Consider the following 15,831-nt stretch of genomic DNA (forward strand, 5'->3'; position numbering starts at 1 on the left):
GAGCGTGTATATTTAAGTACTGTCATATGTTGAGACAGGGACTTGAACCAAGCCTGACCAAGGAGGGAAGACTCAGCTGTATAACCTGGACATTAAAACTTTTTACCCTGCTGATTTCCCTCTGGCTGGGATGGGGGAAGACGGCTCCTCTGTGCTCACCAGTGTCATTCTGGAGGCTACCTTCCCACTGATAATACCAGTTTTCCTCCTGGATGAATGGTCTCTGAAGGAAGCAGCACTCTGTCAGCCGTGCAAGACTGCTGGAAAATAGGTCTTCATGCTGGCAGGCAGGCACCAGCTCTTTTTCTCCAGCGAGAGAGGGCACCTCAGAGGAAATTGCTATACATAGCATAGGACAAAATGTTTTTCCCATTGTGCTGGAATGTATCTTGAGCAGGGAAACTACACTTACGATATCAAAAAAGGGGAAATAACAACATGGGGCTGTGTGCAGTGCAGTAAGGGAAACAAAAAACACCAGGAGAGGCATCCTGAAGTATGCTTCCTGCATGTATTGCATGCTTTAAAACATGATGCTTTTCCTTTCAAAAACAGTGAACACACTGGCATTACAATCTTTTATTTTTTTGAGTTGAGTTATACATTCCAGTCTTCGTAGGACACCGCTTCAGCTGAGATGGCATTCGGCTGCGGTTACTATGACAAACAGAGAAGAATTGGCATGTGGCGGGCTTGGATGAATATGCAACCAAGTTTTGTGAGAAAAATATCTGTAAAAATGAATCAGATACTGCCTTGCCATCTATTGCATGTTCAGTGGTCCATGGTACTGAAAATAAACAATATTTATAAACATTTCATGGGTCATTATAAAAATACACTGCATTTTACTTTGTAACTTTATAGGATGTTTTTCAGCTTGTGTTCCTCTATAAAAAAAGCTTTCTTTATTAATTATTTATTTTCTTTTAGTGTGGAAAAATGTTTCGAGCTCACCAAAGATGAGAACACAATACAATATTTGATTAATATTCTTTATTATTGTATCTTGTTTCTCCAAGATGAAAAATGTACTGTTATTCCCAGAACTTTGTTAGAATAGCAAACCAGTCTCTGCAGGGTAACCCTGAATCAAGCATCTTCTTTCATATGCCCAGTCATCAGTCAAAAGGAGGGGACAAAAACAGGACACACAGTGGGGCATATGGCATTAATGAGGTTTCTCAGGACAACCATTATTCTATTATTCTTAGTGATAATATTTTTATTTCTTTATGCCTAAAGACCTCAAGCTAGATGGTGGGCTGAGGGCACAGTAGGCACATTCCTTACATGAAATAAAAGACAGTCTTTGTCTGAAGAATTTTGGACCGAGTGAAAGAGAAAACATGCAGGGAAGAAAAGTTAAGGATCCAGAAAAAGACACAGAGGTCTGAAACAGGTTGACCATGAGTGCCTAAGAACAAACTTCTTAGCTGTTTTGCGTGTCTTTTGTGACATTCTTTCTGAACCTTTTAAAGATGAAGCAATGATCCGGTTTTCAGCCAGGATCATCAATTGCTGTTTGATTCTAGACATTTTGCTGCCCTTTCTGTGCACAATTAGGGATGAACTGCAGCAGCACAGACAGTTCACCTTAACGAACAGTGTAGGTCAGGAAGATGTTGGAGCTGTAACCTTTTGTATGTAGCATAACTGGATGACGTGGTAAACACAGAGTGCATCAGTATTTCACAGACAGTTACTTACATGGCAATTTAGTGTATAATGAGTCATGTCAGCAACAGAAAACACCACAGAAATGTTATATGGCATTTTTACAGTGAGAAAAACTGAAGGAAAATGATAGACACTTCATTCCTCCAACATATTTGGCATTTTATTAGTCACATCGAGAGTTGTACTAACAAAGTTGGTGGATTGTCTGGCCCAACTGTTTATAGCATGAGATAATGCTCTTTTACCATAATTTAGTACCAGGTCTAAGTATCCTTCTAATTATTGACCGCAACAATGTATTAACCTACTAATTGATCCTAATTAAGGTTTGAGACATCATATTAGGCTTTAGTACTCATTTGTTTGTGGCAGAACCAGGTATGTTGCTAATGTCTGTTCAGATCACTTGTACCTGACTTCCACGGCAAGCTCTAAACCTGCCACTACCCATGAGAGGTGGTCCCTCAATGGAAGAAATGTAGGACAGCAATTGAAACTGCAGCCATTTCAATGTCCACCTCTTCCACATGGAAAGGGCCAGTGGATGGAGCAAAGTTGGTTTCATTCCCCATTATTTACTTGTGTTCAGCAGTAACAGGTTGCAGGCAAGCAACCTGTTACTGCAGCCATCAATAGGTAGCAAGCATGATGGATATTTCAAATGATGGGAAGACTAAGTAAATTAAGACTATTTAAGAGGAAGAGATAGAAAAGGAAAGGAAGGCACCCCAGGAAAAATATATGAAGTAATAGAGCAGTCAGGGGAGGAAAAGTAACTGCTGAAGTAAGCAAAAACATTACCAGCTTCAAGTAGAACATTACCAGCATAAAAAGTGAGCAGAACAGAGAACCCGTGAACTTTCTGGATACATGACTATGAGAGTCAAATCTGTAGCAAGGCCTCCAGTCTCCAGCTTCCCAACACCTGCCCAGTGCATGAGATTGCACATCACTGCCTAGTTTTGCACAGTTATATGTGTATCCAAGGCAGCTGGCTTGTGAGATGGTCTGTTTTAACTTTGGCTGCTGAATGCTGCTCAGCCGTGCCTCACCTGCACTTACTACTTTGGCAATCGCATGCCCACATTTTGAAGGTTCCTGGTCCAGGGATTTGAAATATTGCCAAGGTGCTGTCTGAAATCACTGCTGCTGCTCAGAAGTAGATGTAGTAATACTGGGAGAAGGCTAAAGACTTGTTTTCACTTGTAAAATCTAGATATGATCCCAGCCTGCAAACTGAACGTTATTATTAATTTGTGTCAGCTTCTGCCATATGCCGTTCATTTCATAGACAAGCAAGAAATTATAAGCTTTTGTGCAGGGTTAGACAGAGAGGCAAACAGCTGCAGGGGTGGAGGAATAACAACAGATTATTTCAGTGTAAAGTTAGCACAAGCCTCGAAAAGCAGAAAGATTGGATCAAATTTTCTGAAAGTACTCGAAAAAAGAGCTGAGGTAGTGGCTGAAGGGACAGATAAAGGAGCCTGGAAAGATGGGGAGGCTTACAGTCTAGGGATTGCTTCAGGTGCTATGTATGCAAGAAGAATGGGACCAGTAATACAAATATGATCAGAAAGAAGATGGTCAGCTTGTTTTTGCATTTGGTTCTGTAAACCTAGGGGGTAAGTTCCTTGTCTAAATGTGTACAGATTTTGGTGTTGCAGCTACACTAATAAGATACACCATTCAGGCTTTTACACTCCTCTGCAAGCATTCAGCCATTTGGAGTCACATCTTCTGGGACTTTTGATCAGATCTGAACCTAGCCTAAGCTAGGTTAGCTTTCTAAGCTATTGGAATTGTAAATACAGACAAATACAGCTTGGAAGCTCTCATCCACAGCCCTTCTCTAATGGAAACAGAATGTCTTACGTGAAACAGGGGTCTTATGTGATTCACTTACTTATGCCCACGCTTAGAAAAAAATATATTTTGGATGCCTCTCTTTTAACCTGACTTCAGTTTTCATGAAAACATGTCTGATAGCTTTGGAGACAATATCAGTATGTTCTGTATGGGAATTTTACTAGCTTCTTTTATTATTTTTTTTTTTTTCATTTGGCATTAACTTGAAAGAATTGTTAGGAGATGATGCCTGCTGGAAACATTTATCCATTTCATTTTAAGAATGTGAGTAATTGTGTAGCGTATGTCATGCATATTAAATGTTTCACTATGAAAACAAATTTTACTCATAATTGCTTCTTATGACATTCCAGTATGTTCTCTTATAATACACTTCACTTTCTGCCATCTGCCCAGTTCTGGAATTAAGATGCAGGATTGATCCAATACTTTGTACAAATCTCAATGTTTTTAAAATTAGGCTTTGCAAGAATGCATTCCACCAGCTCTCCAGCCTGGAATCAACAACAAAATAAGTACATGGTGGCAGGAAAGGACATAGCCTGTTGCTAGTTTTGAATTGCATGATGGAAGAGCATTTTTAAGTTTATTCCCTGCATACAGGCTGTCAGTGTAAGGAGCAGCTTAATCTAAAGCCATGCAATATTGGCATTAGACTGGTGGAGCTACCAATTTTTATGGAACTTCTTTTTTTCATTGAAATCTTAGATATTTTTTTAGTCCCTGTGCAGGTCTTGTTCTGAGCATGAGCAAGTACGTCCAAGACAGCAGAAAGTCCATACAAAGTTATAGTTCAAAGACCATATCATATTATAGTTCAAAGGTCCCAAATGCAGACTGGCAGAGAGAAAGCATCCTTAAAGATGCTGTGTCATGCAGGAATCATGGGAACAGTGGTGGGAAGAGATCTATGGAGGTCCTGTAACCCAAAGAGCTAGTCCAGCCTTCTGCTTAAATCAGGAATATTGCCAGCACTAAATCTTACTTCCCTGTATCCGACTAAATCTCTGTGGATAGAGAATCCCCTGCAGGGTAACTAAGAAGATGGCAATGACAGAAACTGTTGGACCTGAGGAAAAGCACGCAAACAACCCAAACTGGGGTTAAACTAATGAAACAGTAGTGAGTGAAACTTACAGAAAAAGGTGTGAAAGGAGTTGAATAATTTTGAAGAGTGCAGTTGCTGATCAAGGCTGAAATTACAAACAAGGGTGTAAAATAATAAATGCCAGGAGCAAAGGGAAAGTTTAAACCAGAGTGGGTTGTTTATTTGGAACTTCAGAAAAGCAGCAGATTAGGGCTCTGCAGGGATATCCCCATCATTCAGACCCATGCATGATCACCACATTTTGGAGCAGGACAATTAACTGGTTGTTCTCACCATGCATTGTGCATCTGCCCTGCTTGAGCAGTCAAGGGACCTCAGGTGCTTACCCCAGAGATGACTGGAGATAGCCCCGTGGTATTGTTCAGAGAAGGGAGAACACCGGAGTTAGAACTGCAGCTGGAGAAGAGACTTTCAACACTGCTGCCAGGAGGGGAAATTGCAGTATGCAAAGGGATTTTTCCTGAGTTATGATGAATAAGATTTCTGTTGTAAAGAATATGGCACATTTTGAGGTGGCTGTAGTTTTGGGGAAGGAGGAAACTACCTCACTTCCATGCTCCTTCTCATCCCAGTGCCTCTCATTTTTTGACCAGGATGGATAGAAATGTATGAGGCCTTGGGGAAAAGAATAAAGAAATAGGAAGCTCAATTAGGAGCTTTTAATGAACTTTCAGTACCTCATAATCCCATGAAAGCAATGGAAAATACACTGGCCCACAAGTTACTACAGTATGCATCATCCTAGTTCCTTGTGTGCAGCACGCAATGCTTTGGAAGGGCTGGGTTATTTCTTGCCAGGGCTTTCAGGTGAACAGACACGTTCTTGCTTTATGTTCCCTGAAACAACTCCTGGAAAGGCTGGTGGGATGTTAGCAGGCAAGGTACAAGGAGTGATGAGGTTCAACCTAGAAGTCTAACTGTTGAGCCTTGATAACTGAGTGCTGGAATAGGTCAGACCTGTAGGAAGATGTGCCAGGTGGACTTGATGACCAATCACGTGTCCTACAGTGAAGAGGTACCTGATTTCAGAGCCCCATCCCCCATTTAGGCAGCTTCATTTAAGAAAATAACTGCAGCAACCAGTCCATTGTGATTCTTTTCTGGAAAAGTCGAGGTCCAGGAATGAATTTTACTGTCACAGCTAATTTATAGTGTGACTACACTAGAGTAACTTGTAAAAATAGGTATCTGAAAGATGGATGTGAAATGGGGAAGAAAAACAAGTTTGTCAGCTATCACAAGTAGATGTCAAAAGCATGAACAATGTAAATTAATGATACAATAAATCAAACAGATTCAGTGATCAGGTTTCAAATAACATTCCCAAATCTCATCAGACATCAGCTGTGTGTGAAAAACTCCAGTTTCAGCTAATGGCAGAACTTCCATTAACTTCAAGAAGAGCTGAATGTAGTGGTATGAATGTGCAATCCTGGTTCCATGCCTGCTCATTTCAACAAGAGTTTGGTGAATGTTGATTTTGGAAAGTAATCTGAATTGAAATTAGGGGTCTGATGTCCCTGTCTCCATCAAAGTGCAGATGAATTAATATAGCTGTCAGTGCAGATGGTCGCTGCTTGGTATTGCTGCTTGAAATAACTTATTTATGGGTAATAATTGTCACAAGGTGTATATGTTTTATTCTGTTCTTACAATGTTTTTTACTGATTGTTAAGCTTCATCCTTTGTCACTCCTTTGCCAAAATCCTATTTGGTGTCCAACACTAACAAGTGGCTTTACAGGCTTATGAAAAGGGTCATAAACATGATTTCCACTAGTGGAATTACTTCTTGTTAGAAACAAAACAAAAAGCCTTCACATAAAATCTCCCTATGTCCCATGCCCAACTGGCCCTGGGAGTGTAACTCTGCACCCTTCCAGTCGTCACCCATGTGTTGGTAAATTCTTTTGTAAATCTTTATTTTCTTAATGAAGTCACTCATGGGTTCTTCACCCTATCTTCATCCAAAAATAGCATGAACCTTACCTGACCATATAATGTAAGTAATATTTCTTTCTCTTCTAGAGTTTATAATGGCAGATCTGGGACTGTACTTACTAAGGAAACTGAGAAACTACCTTTAGTCTGTGCTGGTCAAAGTATGAAAGAATTAAGTCAACTATATTTAAATTTTGTCCCTACCCGTCTAATTTTCTCCCGTATTGGGGGTGACTGTGCTTTTTTTATTACATATTAGTTTTTTCCTTCTCCATGAGTGAATTGCTGTTTTGCATCCATCCGAAAAGAGAAGAGAAAAAGTCCCAGCTCTTTATAAATGCAGTGTTAAATTTATAACCCATCCTGCTGGTGTTAAGTGCACTTACTAAAGACAAATTTTTGTGTTCCTTTTCTAATGTCCTGCCTAGATTCATGCTCAGGTGATTTCTTCAGATGTTCAGATTGCTTTTTCAGCTCCCTGCCTGGTACTGATGGGCTCCACCAGGGGCACCAAACCCATCACAGACTGTTCTCTCCCTTCTTGGCACCAAGTGGTGTGCTAAACCTCCCTCTGGTGGATCAACGACCCAGCTGCCACCCCTCCCTGTTTTGTCTTCCTAGGCTTCATGGCCTCACAGGTGTCTCACATGGTTCTGTTGCATGTTTAACCCTGTCTTTGATCATTCATCTTGACTTAACCATAGTTCTCTTGGATCTTTGTTTCAGGCACCACAGTTATAGAATGATTTAGGTATGAAGGCACCTCTGAAGACCATCTGGTCTGAACTTCACTCTAAGCAAATCTAATTAGATCAGGTTGCTTAGAAACTTCGGTAGTAAAGTATTGAAGACCTGCAGGGGTGGAGAGGACAAGGATATATCACAGAATCACAGAATCTTCATGGTTGGAAGGGACCTTCGAGACCATCGAGTCCAACCCATCCTCCCAGCTGAAGAATGAAGTATTCAAACCAAGCAGCCAAGAACAAGCACCTCAGGTAGGTGCTGCTGAAAACCTGTTTCAGTGAGACCAGCAAGGCTTCAAGTACCAAGGATACTAACTGCAATCAGACACAGATATGCCATGTACTGTAACATAGGACTACACTTCGAAGCCATGTATTTCTTATGTGCACATATACTGATGCTGTGTCTGATTTTACACTGATGTATTTGAGGGAGAATAGGGTGCACAAGAGGGTGTCAAGGAGCAGAATGGCATGGTGAAAGACAGCGAATCCCATATCAGGGCTACAAAGAAATCTCTCTCCAGTTCTTCCAGGAGGCAAACTTGGCTTTAAAGGACAGTGGAAAAAGGGGAAGCAAGTCAGGCAAAGGGATTTTGGCTGTAACCGAGTCACTGCTTGGAAACAGCCTCTGTGGCACACATAGTGGCAATTCCATGGCTCTGAAGCCACAACTGGCTCTACATGAGTGGTGGCCACAAGGTGGGCCAGCGGTGCTGGGGCAGGGCTGCTGGGCAGTGGCAGTCTCCAGGTGCAGGGAGCAGGGACCCAGCAAAATTTCCAATGTCCTTATCAGCAGGTCACTTCTTGATCCAGCTACACAGCTGTGCAAAACCCAGAGTTTGCCTCAGGACCACTCCAAAAGTGGGTTTCATGGCATGCATCAGAGGCATCTCAGATCTATGAGCTATGTAATGCTCAAGATCAGGAAGATTGTCTCCCTTTGGCATATGGGAGTAGTGGCAATGAAAGGGCTGATGTTTGAGGATGAGGCCTCAGTAGCCTGAAACTTGTCCATGTTTTGGGAACCTAATCACCAGTAAATGTAACTGCTTTTTTAAAAGATTTGTCCTGAAATACAGCAGCTCCTGGAGGGTCCTGATGGTGTTGGAAATCCGGCTGAAGCCTTGCACATACACGTTCCTCCTTTTCAGCTCTAGCCTCCAAGGTTAGTTTATTTTTTTTATTAAAGGCTTGACATTATTATGAATGCCAATACAGGTTCTTACTCATGAGAACCTAAATGATGTCTTTTTTGGTTCCAGAAAATTAAGATCTATTGTGGCTGTTTCTACTATAGTTGCTGCAAGTTCTTGAACACCGAGTTCCAAAAGTACCCAGGGTGACGCAGATGATAAGCATAGATTAAAGATAAGCAGAACTGAACGCTCTGCAGACCAGAGATGATGGTAAGGTGATACGCTGAAGATATTTATTGCATGTAGGTTGTTTTTCTGCAGTGCTCAAACACCTTTCTTGGTAGGCAGCAACTGCACAGAACTGTCCTCTCCTGAGGTCTTGCATTAGAGGGAGTAACACTGAGACTCCAGAAAATAAAACCAGCTTGAAATCCTGTGAAGTGTAATAGTCTCCCTCTGCTGCATCAAGCCTTAATCCCTCCTCATTCTGAATGCCTCTCCTCTGTATCCCAAGTCTGCGAGGTCAATACCAATATTTCTTTCTCGCACCGACCTCTGGGAAAACATTTGGATGAATGTTATTAATCCCCTTGGTGCCCTTCACGTCTAGGAGATGTCTACAAAACAGCACGCAAGCAGTGCTTGGAATGAACATAATGAGGCAGGTTTGATCCAAATAGCAACGGAAGCCTGTCACACACCTAAATAAACAGCCGAGCATGCCAACGAACACAGTCATTTGCAGGGTTATGTGGTAGGAGTAGCACGTTGCTGACTGGATGGTCAGGATACAGGCTCTTTAGCACACAAATGACATCAGCTGTTCTGCTGGGCTCAGCTGCCAGACTCTGGTTTTATTCAGAGCACCACAGAAGAGCTGTGGCATGGCTGTCGGTCTTCTTCAGCCTCTCTAAGCACAAGACAGACACTGACCCCTGTTCCCTCTGCAGTAAGGTACTGGATGAGTTCCCGTTCTGCAGGTGGGGTAAGGAAGCACAGCTATGCTGGCTGCTCTGTAAACAGAGCAAAACAAACCAAAAATTACCCCAGCAGCTCTATGGTGGACATAGAGGAAAGTAGGCAGAGTGAGCAGCAAGGAGTCAGTGGCTCTGCCGCAGCTGGTCACAGGCAGTAGGACATCAAGCGTAGGTATGTGTGTCTGATAGTGTCTCCTGACGCTCACTGCTCTCGAGTTGAAGACTTTCAAAATAGAAAGCAGCTGAGGAAACACAACCTTAGGTGATTTGTACATTAGATGTAACTGCAATTCAGCTGACAAGCAAGGAGCTGACTCCTAACTCTGCCAGGACCTTCCTGGGAGAGGTTGGAAGGAAGATACCAGCTTGAACTGAAAGAGGAGAAGCAGGTGACGGTGAGGGCAGGGTTTGGGTGCCTTGTTGCACACAGCTAGCAGCATGAAGGGGATGGAGAATCATACCTGCTAATCCTCAGTGCATCTTTTTCCTGCACAAGGCAAGGCAAAGCCTGGGAAGATCTGATGGTGGGGTACAACCAGCAGCACTCTGCCTTGGTCCTTGGGCACATCCAGAACCTGCATGCACATAGCCTAGTGATCTGTGTGTATTTGCCCTTGTTCTTCTAACCATTTTAGAGAAGATGAGGGTCTACTATAACGTCTCTGAGTAAAAGCCCAGATTTTTATCACCTTTTTTTTCCTCACCTTGCAAAATGGGGCCTGCCTGCATATAGACCTCTCTGCAAGCTGTCACCTCAAAGTCACAGGTGGATTCAAAGAAATCCAGGAGCTCATGGTGGACCTTGGGAGGGTGCCCTCGATGACCAGCAATTTCATTTGAGCTATACAAATAAAGGAGACAATTATAGTGAGACAGGTCTGGGAAAGCAATAGTATGGGATTCATCCCTAAAAGCATATATTAAGCTAATAAATTATAAACCTGTTTCTTTAAATATAAATTGTAATATGTTTGGTATGAGCTCAAAACCAGCTCTTGTCTGCAGCTGTACATTGAGTTATGGACTTTGTCTATAATAACTCGATCTATGTCCCTGGTCAATCAGATACAGCACCTGCATTTTAAACATGTATTTCCTGTTGTGAATTTTTGCTTCCAGCCTTATTGTCTGCAGTTATCTCTTCTGGACCATGTTTGATAGATGCTTGGTCCAAATATTTGGATAGACTTTTACATCCTTTTGTATCTCAGTAGAGATTTTCTAAGTCCAAATAGCAAACCTGGAAACCTTGTTTTTATATTTGTGCTATTTAGTTGCACAAATTAAGAGGCATGGAGTTTCTAGTGATTCTGTACTGTCTTTTGGTACTTTTATTTAATCTCCACATCCTTTCTGTTAGTCTACATAATTCAACCAACACTGACTTCAACCTTTACTCTTGAAAGGCATCGGGCAGATGTACTTGTCTGACAGCTCGCAGTTCTCCGGACAGGCCTTTCAAGCAGATATCCTGAAATGTCCTTAAAAATTTTCAGTTTTGAACAGCCGAGGCAGCAAGAGCTATGCTTTGAAAAACACTCCATCTGCATGGTCTAAGCCCTTAGCATGGTTTATAAGTGTTCTGTCACAAGTTAAATCAAACTAATCCTTTCACTTCCCACTACATTCATGCTACTGGGAAAATAAGTTTGTTTACCTAGCTCTTAACAACTTTTACAGGGACCATGAAATCAGGAATTTTTGTGCTCCTTCAGCACCTTCCTTTTCAGGATCACAACATGTCCCCTGGCTGGGTTAAGGAAACTTCCTGTATTACTTGCATTTAATTAAATTACTTGCTCAAGTAAGAAGGCGGCCCCTGTCACTGTACTCCTATGCTCTTGCGTTGGATTCAGCAGCTTCAAAAAACTCACCAGAGCGAATTTATTTGGAAACTTTGGTGATGTATTCCTTCAGTTAGTTAAAAAACCTTTCATATTAAGTTTTCCTTTATTATTTTACCATCTTAGAAAGAGCCCTCTTTTCTCTGCTGCATGTAACCACACAAAACCTATGGCCCAGGAATCAAGCTCTCAGCACCTGGACACGTTTTTTTCACATTTCTCTCTGCCTATTGCCCTCTGAAGCTGTGCCTCACTTTCCCAGTGTGAAACCAGCAGACAAATTAGCTGGATGCCCTCTTTCATTTATTGTCCTTTTCATAGGGTTCCTTCTGTCCGCATGAGGTTACTGTGTGTCTCATTCCCAGCTGCGCTGCTGCCTATGCACTATTCTGCTGCAGTTAATGATCCCTTTGAGCTTTAGACCCAGGGAGTCAGGATTTCCTGGTGCTGGCTGCAGACACAGATGCCTGACGCTGCAGCACTCAGTGTGAGAATAGGGGAAATCGATGACTTCTGAGGGATAAGTTATTGCTTTTTGTTTACTTTGGCTTTTGTTTGTAAGCCAGGCAATGTGCTGTGCATTTCTTTAACTCTTCCATCGCAAGCTTTCTGGGCAGTATGAAAGGTGCTCACGCCTCCTCAAGCTGCCTGTTTGTCAGTCTTAACATGATGGTCCCTACCACGGCTGTTGACCTGTTCTGCTCTGAGCCCCTCACTCCCAAGACTGGACATGTAGATGAGACCAAACCTCCCCAGCCTGTTACTCACTGCATCTGCCTGGTATCTCAAGCAGGAGAAAGCCCCTAAAGGAAGACCAAGTTTGCGTGGTGCTACCATAACCACAGCCCTCTTTGCAATCCCCACCGTGCTCGTTGTCCCTCCGAGTCCCAGAAAAACAGAAATCCCACATGAATCATGCACTTTTTTTCTCCCCTCTCTCTCGGCAAATCTCTTATCTGTACAAACACTTCCTGGACTGCCTGAGTTCTCATACTGCCCAGGAGCTCGAACACAATTTGACTGATCAGACTACTGAGCTGGGAGATTTATGATTTTTGTGAGTGAGGCTGCAGGTTGTTTTTGTTCCAATTAAACAATGGAAATAAGGAAAAACAAATGCTGCTGTTAAAATAATCACAGAATCCATGTGATGTTGGGGACAGAAATGGAGTTCACGGCTACTTTGCATGTATGTGCATACTCCATATCTTTGTATATAGATGCATTACCCATGACAAAAAGTTAAATATATTGCTTAATTCTCAAATACCTGGGGTTGCACTACTCGCCTGGATTTTAATCTAAGTTTTAATCACAGCTTTTAGAATAGAACTTGAACTGTGAATTTTTTTTTTCTTTTTACGTTTTATTGGAGTACTTAAAAGCCCACAGAACTATCCCAGGTTTTGGGGAAAAAATCATTCAAGACCATTTTGTGCTGTATTGCAATTACGGATTTCACTTACAAATTAAGTGAAATTAAATGAAAGGTCAAGCTTTGAATGTTCATTAATATTTCTATTTCCCCTCATTTTGTTGCCTTGCCCGTGTGTGGCTGTGAGTGCGTGCTTGTACTATTGTTTTTTATTAGCTGTTTTGCCAGATACCGACTGATGTCTTCTGGCCAACTGAGTGCAGACAGCTCCAGCTGGGACATGCTGTGCCAGGCCATTTCTAGAGAGATTTTTAATTGTCTAGGGCTTTGTTTTGCCTATCTCTAATGAAGTTTGTTTAATTGGGCAGGGGTAAATGAGGTACTTGCCTTTTCAGACAGAGCAATAAAAGAAGCAGTACCCGTAAAAGGGGCTCTGATAATTCACAGGGCTAAGCCTGTTTAGAACTTACCTGTAATATATCAGAGATAACATAATGTATGTTTACAGCATACAAAAATATCTCTGAAAAAAAATCCTGATACGATCAGATGTGATTTGCAAGAAAACAGAACATTTGTCTGTACAAAGAATGGCTTATTTATATATCTAAGAGATGTTCTTATCAAGATTACCATTAGATGTCTTCTCAGATGAGCTTTTTACCATCCTATGTCATTAACAGCAGGAATCAAATTCAGTTTTGTAATTATTTGAGAAAATAAGGTATTTAAACTTCCATGTGTAATTCTCAAAGAGATAAGGACATTGAAAATTCATTCTTTACTGTCTTATTTCTGCAGTAAGATTGAAAAAGATGTTAGGATCCAGATTTATTCTACATAGCACTGGGAATCTGAAGGAATGGTCCTTATATGATGAATGGAGGAAGATGAATCTTGGCTGAGCCTTTTGCTGAGGTTCATCACTGTCTAATAACTGTGTAGGGAGCCTGAATCACTCCTAATTTAAACGGGATGAAACTGATCCTTTAGTGCAAATAGGAAGATCGTCAAAGCAGCTGTCCTGGGTCAGACCAAGGTCTCCTCCAGCTCAGTATCCTGTCTCCAGCAGCGGCTGTAACTGATAGACAGGGAAGTGCAAAGCCAGAAAAAGCAAATAGGATGCTTCCCTGGAGCAGCCTCCTAACCTCTGTCTTCAGCTTGGGAATTTCTTCAGGTGATTCTGCGTTCCGTGTGTTTAGTAACCCTCAATAGAATTCTCTTCTATGTACTTGCTTGATGTCCCCTTGAGCTGAGCTGCATTTCACGTGTCGCAGCACGTGGCAGTGACCTATGTGGGGACATGAAGTGCCACCCCCATGTGAGTGTTTTAAAGCTCACTGTCAGGAACTTCTTTGAAGTCTTTAAATCTAGTGACCCAAAGAGATGTACGTGAGCACAGTCAATCCCTCTCTGCCCCTTCCACCCCAGGCAGAAGCTGGAAAGGCATCAAGTCACATCTTGTCCATGCTCTGTGTGCACCAGGGAGCTCTGCAACCACATCCCTCATCTCCTGAGGTTTGGGATGCCTGGGGACACAGCCAGCTTTCAAATGATGCCAACGGGATCAGGCTGCTAAGAAAAAAAGCAGTGTGAAAGATCAGTGAGAAGCCTGGCTGGGGTCTCCTATGTTTTGCCCAGCAGCCAAAATCAAGACCAGACCCTTACCCTTGGCGTCTTCCTGGGCTGTGTTGAGGGAAAGCCAGTGCCCAGACTTGCACTTTCCTCATCCTCACCTCAACCCACTGACTTGCCTTCTTGGCTTTGCCTCAGCCCTACTTCATCACTACAGACCTTTCCGGCAATCCATGGACTGTTGCTGACCCTGGCTACCATCCATGGGCTTACTGGATGGGGCTGTTAGTGTTATCACCTCCCTAGTGGCCTTGTTGTCACCCATGGCTCTGGCTTGCCAACACTTTGCGGGGCATCCAGTTCTTGCTGCTCCTTGACATGCTTTCTGGTCTCATCAGTGCATTATCATCTTCTCAGGTTATTCTGGATTGATAAACAACTGTACATATATATTAGCAATGCCCTCCTTTTCCCTCCCCAACTCTACATGTTCAAGACCTACCAGTCAGGCCCTGGTCAACCTGACAGTTTTAATCCTTTACCAGACTTTTGTTTTTGGCGCATTGTCTCCTCTACATGAATGACACAGCCTGACTCATACAGTTTGGGTGTAAGCAAGCTGAATAACACAACAAGCATAAAATTAGGAAGTTTTGAAATGTAGATACTCTTTCAGTTTCAGCAAACCAGAGGTGTAAAGAGAATTATGATGACTATGAAGAATTGTGAGAAAATGGCCTAGATTTATGTAGCTGTTAATGTTTACAGTAACATTCTTACATTATTATATTAGTTCTCACTGTGGAAATTGAGGGCATGGTAAGGTGACAGTCTTATTGTCTGCATGGAAATATATGCAAAGCAATTAGTTGTTTTTTTTTTAATTATTTTGAAATGCTGTTGAAAGCTGTATTTTCTTACAGTTCTGATGAAATATAAGCATGTGAGTTTATGGAGTTTTTTTACAGTTATTAGATTAAGACAGCCATTCTTTTTCTACCCTTTTACAAGTTCTTGTCTAAGCTATAAAGTGTAATGAAAGCATGAGATCTATTTTCTAGTTTGAAATGCTCTGTCCTGCTAGGTCACTCTAGCTCCCTGTTACAAACCCTCTGGCCCTGTTATGGGTTGCTAGGCAGAAGGGAAATAATGTCATTTGTTAAACAAAGCAGGCAATGTCTTTCTTTGTAGACTTCGCACATTCTTTCAGTGGTGTAAAATCCATGTTAACAATCAGCTCACAGTGAAAGGGTCCCAGTTAAACATTACCACAAAACCCATGAGGTTTGTGTACCATCTGAAGGCACAAAAAAAAAATGCCATTTCCCAAAACTTCACCTAAGTCCTTAAGCTGGTCAATGAGTTTGTTGCCAAGGTGTTCTGGCCAGGAGAAGCAGCAACATGGATCATGCTGTGTGCAGGAGAGGAGGACAAAGGACAGACGTCTGTAGGGAGGCTGACACAGGTCCAGCCTTCCAATAGGTTGATTTTTTCTTCCCTTCCCATTTGCTTGAGTTTTGCAGGTATTTTTCTTGGTAATTTAGATTTTTTTTTTTTTTTTTTGATAAAGGAGAAATCCTG

This window comes from Calidris pugnax, unplaced genomic scaffold (assembly GCF_001431845.1).
Source record: "Calidris pugnax isolate Ruff unplaced genomic scaffold, ASM143184v1 scaffold178, whole genome shotgun sequence".
Taxonomy (NCBI): Eukaryota; Metazoa; Chordata; class Aves; order Charadriiformes; family Scolopacidae; genus Calidris; species Calidris pugnax.